Raw genomic sequence first — 5,173 nt, 5'->3', positions numbered from 1 at the left:
CTCCCTCCTTCCTTTCGTGTTATGTATAGTCTGTCTGTATTTGCTCTTGGGTGTAGTGCTTTGTGTATTGTCATATGTTTCCTGGTTTTCTGATCTATGCTGCGGAGTTCTGCCTTCGTCCATTCCCACTATTCCTCGCTGTATCTGATTACTGCACTGCCCATGTGTTTATGGCTTTTATCATATTTCCGGCGTTGAGTTTTGACTTGAGTATCGCCTTGAGTCTCTGCATATATTCTTTCCTGATCGTGTCCTTCATCTCTTGGTGTTTTATATCTCCTCCTTCCATTATTCCCAGGTATTTGTATCCAGTCTCATCTATGTGTTTGATGTTGCTCCCATCTGGTAGCCTTATCCCTTCAGTTCTCGTTACTTTGCCTTTTTGTATGTTGACTAAGGCGCATTTTTCTATTCAAACTCCATCCTTATGTCCCCAGATACAATCCTTACAGTCTGGATTAGGGTATCTATTTCCTTGATGCTCTTACCATACAGCTTTGATGTCGTCCATGAACATCATATGGTTGATTCTGTTGCCTCTTTTCTTGAGTTGGTACACGGCATCCATCTTCTGTAGTACTTTTGTCATGGGAATCATGGCTACTACGAAGAGTAGTGGGGACAGTGAGTCGCCCTGGAAGATCCCTCTCCTGATATTAACCTCTGCTAGTCTTATTCCAGAGCTTGTAAGTATTGTATTCCAGTTGCGCATTGTATTTTGAGGAAGCTGATGGTATTTTCCTCTGCCCCATATATTTTCAGGCATTCTATTAGCCATGTGTGTGGTATCATATCGAAGGCTTTCTTATAGTTCTATCCATGCCATGCTTAGGTTGGTTTTCCTTCTCCTACTGTTCTTCATTACCATTTTGTCTATCAGGAGCTGGTCTTTTGTGCCCCTACACTTCCTTCTGCAGCCTTTCTGTTGGTGGGGGATGGTGTTTGTCTCCTCTAGGTAGTTGTATAGCCTTTCACTGATGATACCTGTTAGTAACTTCCACATTATTGGTAGGCAGGTGATAGGCCTGTAGTTTACTGGCTATATTTCCCTTACTCTTGTCTTTTTGTACTAAGGATGTTCTTCCTGTGGTCATCCATTTGGGTGCTTGGTGATTTGAGATACAATGCTGGAGTTGTTCTGCTATTCGTGGGTGTAGGGCCTTGAAGTTTTTTGAGCCAGTATCCATGGACTTCATCGGACCTGGGGCTTTTCCAGTTTGGCATTTTTCTTTAGTTGGTGTCTGACTGTGTCCTGTCGTGATGTCTGTGAATCTTTGTTTTATTCTCTCTGTTCTTCTTCCTTGACTTCCTGGAGCCATGTTGCATGTTTGTTGTGTGATACCGGATTGCTCCATATGTTTTCCCAGAGTCTCTTACTTGGTTCGGCTTCGGGAATTTCTGGGTGGTTATCTTCCCCTCTTAGTTGGCTGTATAGTCTTTTCTGGTTGGTTCCGAATAGTTTGTTCTGTTGGTATCCCTTATTTCCTGTTCATGTACCGTTGGATCTTATGTGCTTTGGCCTTAAGCCTCTGTTTTACATCTTCTATTGTGTTTGTTTTTAATCCCCTTTTCTTGTACTTTGTATTTGCTCTCGTTGAGTTCCTCCCTTGTTTTCTTGCTTCTTAGTTTATTTTTCCTTTTTTTTCTGCCATCTCTTTTTCAGTTTGACTCAAGTCAGATCTCATCACCATGATTGCTTTTCCAGGCGCCTTTTCCAAGGAGGTTGCTGTTTTGGTTGCTGTTGGGTTGGTTGTGCTGGTGGTGTTGGTGTTCGAATTCCATCAGTTCTGCTACTAATCTTGCTCCTGCATATGTCAAGTTATTTGTTTTTCTGTGATACTGGTGGTCTGTATTATGCCGCAGTATTTCATTGACTCTCACTTGTTTTCTCCCTTAATTTCTTGTGTTGTAGGCTTTCATGGAGGGGTATCTTTGTTCTCTCTGTATTCGGCTCCATCATTGTCTAATCTTTTCTACCCATCCGTCCTCTCTGTTACTTCGTCGGTGTTTCTTCGTGTGTCGTTGTTTGATACCTCATCCTCCCTGTCGTCTTCTGTGGCATCGTCTCTCAGTTTCGTCTTCGTGTAATTCGTTGTCGTGTGACATTTCCCTTTCCAGTTCTTCTCTCTTGTTGGGAGAGCCAGTTCTTTTTCTTTATGTTCCTTACTTGGTCTGCCAGCCTCTGCTCTGTTTTGGGGGGTGTTATTCCTCTCATTCCAGATGTTGACCAATCTCCTTCTATATCCTCTCTCCGTCGGGTTGCTTCTGATGTAGCATCTCCATATTTCCTTATTTTCTTCTCTTGTCCGCCATTTCTTCCTTTTTGCCTCTGTAGCTCCAATCTCAGGCTGTTGATTATTGTCGTTGTGGTGATCAGTTGCTGATGACGACCTCCAAGTACCTGACCGTCTTCCCCTTCAATTGGGTTGAATACCTGGTTGCCGGACGAAGCTCCTCTGTTGCCAGAGGTTCCATTTACGTCGTTGTCGTTTAATCTTTCATTTCTTTCCATCATTGCTGATTTTGCTATTTAACCCATAGCTGGACCCTACCCCATCAGGGATAGGTACTCATTTATTTAGCTGAGTAGACTGAGGAAATTATGGTAAAGATCCTTTCCCAAGGAATCAACGCCGAGGAGAGTCGGTCACCCATCCAACGACTGACCAGAGCCAGTGTTGCTTAACTTGACTTAAGTCTGTTGACGACCTAACCCACTCCTCCATTATTATTATTATTATTACAAGCATGTTGGTGCATGCTACGTGCACTGGAACTAGGCGTTGCTGTTTGCAGGAGGTGGGTGGATGTCTCCCCTACCCTTCTGCTCTCTAGCTACCCCACCTCCACCCAGTGGACAAATCAGCTTGCAGGGGGAGGTAGGTGTGTAAGTCTCTCTCCCCCATTGTCACTTGAATTTTTCTATATTTTGGGTAGTAACAAGGTCCATTAAGTATCACCAGTTTATAAGGCACTAATCTAAAGTAACTTGCATGTAATACTTAATGTTCACATTAAGAGATTTACGTACTTATAAATGTACCATATCTGGGGTGGTTGCATGTTGAGAATATTGTTTTCTGTGATGCAAGATTAATTTTATCAATTATTACACTTTTTTTCCTTCTTTCAGATCCATGTCTTGGTGTTGATGCCGAGACTACATTGGGGTCAAGGCTTTGTCCAGAATGGAAGATTTTCCCAGCCAGGGTCTGATGGCTGTACTCTCATTTACCTGGTACTTAGTAGTACCTGAAATTGCTTCTGTTTGGAAGTCCCTAGTCTGCGGACGTCACTAGACAAAGGAAATGGATGCTGTAAGTAATTATTAATGGGTTTGTGTGGAAAAGATTACTTTTGTTCAGACACGTAATTACAAACCCTCCTCGTCCTTTACATATGGGAATATACTTACAACGCAGCTGGATTGGTCGTAAGCTTTCGAACAAGGTGGTTCGGTAGTTAACTGCTTGTTTGATAGTTGGGAGTCCCGCTGACGGAGCAAGATGTGTGTTCGCCGCTCTGCCCGCCATTGTCGTTTGCTTTCGCCTTCACTTGACGAAGTCTTTGTGTGTATGGTTGTATCTTTGGTAGTACTTGGAGGTGTGACTGTAAGTAATTACTGTTGTTGCTTTTTTCATTAATATCGTGATTTGTCTTGTGCTGAAATGAGCAGCCACGAGACGAAGAGACGCCCCCGCCCCCCAGTCAGCCGCAGATTGTGCCCTGGCGTGGAGGGCCGTAGGTGTGGGGCCTTTAGATCCCTCGAGGACGTTGACCCTCATGATCTGTGTACTCAGTGTCGAGGGCGAGAGTGCTCTCGTGCCGACACTTGTGTAATATGTGTATCCTGGTCGGAGGAGCAGTGGGAGCAATACGAGGGGAGGAGGAAAGCACGTAAACTGGCCAAGGTTGTCATCAGAGGGCTCTCCAGCGACACCATTGGTTACAGACATGTCTTCTTCTTTCCTTCCTTGGGGGGAGGTGACGCGTTCCGCTTCTTCACTCGACCAGTTGATGTGAAGAGGGGGCGTGACACCCCGACCCCCCCCCCCCCCCCCCCCCAACCCGACTCTTGCCTTCTAAGGTATGTCTGCTGCTGCGGGTGGCGATCTCGAGCAGGTCTGGTACTCGCTGGGACTCCTGGGCACCGAGTATTCAGGGCCTGCTGTATCACCTGGCTGCACAGATTCCGGTCTGGTGACGCATGGCCCGGTGATAACTACGACAACGGTGTCAACACCTGGGTATGCCACTCCTCCCCACCTTGTCTACACCCAGCATGTGGCGATAATTACCCCTACAGCCGAGAAAGAAGAAGGGCGGCCTCCTCCCCCCCGTAATGAAGTCTTGCTCAGAGACCTCTAAGGGTCTGTCCCACTCCGGTTGGGACAGTTGGGGCTTCCACTGCTCCTCCGTTCCCTCGGGAACTTGGCCCGTCTCTCCTTCCGCAAGGAAGAAGACGGGGACTCGGCATCGGGAAATGTCTCGGTTACCTTTCGTTCGCGAGAGTACCGAGTGTACGGTCACCCGTGGGTGACCGTGCAGCCAGGGTCCTGACCGCTTAGTCGGGTTGCGATCTCCTGCAGCAGCAGGCCCCCCCCCACCCCCCCCCCCCCCCCCCCCCCCCCCCCTCCGGCTCTGCTGGTAGGCAGGAGGGGGAGCGTCAGGTCAACCTCTCCTATCCCTTCAACCTCCTCGGCTACACTGGGAGGAGTGAGGCTATTAGGGGAGCGACTGTGAGGAGTGCGCTTCTCACGGTCCCACCTGCGAGGGACTATGAGCCTGGCACGGTCCTTTGGACCAACCAGATTGTACACCCAAGTGGTTGGAGGAGACCAAGAGGGGTCTGCCGTGGTTCCTCCTCCGTGGAAGGAGGAGGATCTCGGGAAGTGTTCTCCTTGGATGGACTTGACGGTCCATCTCCTCAGGACGCGTCACTAGATCCAGAGGTCGTTTGCGGAGGTCATTGTGCTGATTTGTCAGCACAACGACTTCGGGGAAGGAGGTTGGTGCTTCCGCCCTCCGAGCCTCCATCGAGGCTTGAGTCATTCTGGGGGCCCAAGAAGGAACCCAGGACGACGGTGGTCTGCCCCGATTAGCCTTGGCCGACGTGTGTTGGGCCAGGTGAACTCTCTTGTCTCCGGACCAGGAGGGATCGCTTAGGTCTGGC

Source organism: Macrobrachium nipponense, chromosome 42, assembly GCF_015104395.2.
Source record: "Macrobrachium nipponense isolate FS-2020 chromosome 42, ASM1510439v2, whole genome shotgun sequence".
NCBI lineage: Eukaryota > Metazoa > Arthropoda > Malacostraca > Decapoda > Palaemonidae > Macrobrachium > Macrobrachium nipponense.
Note: the sequence above shows the minus strand (reverse complement) of the source record.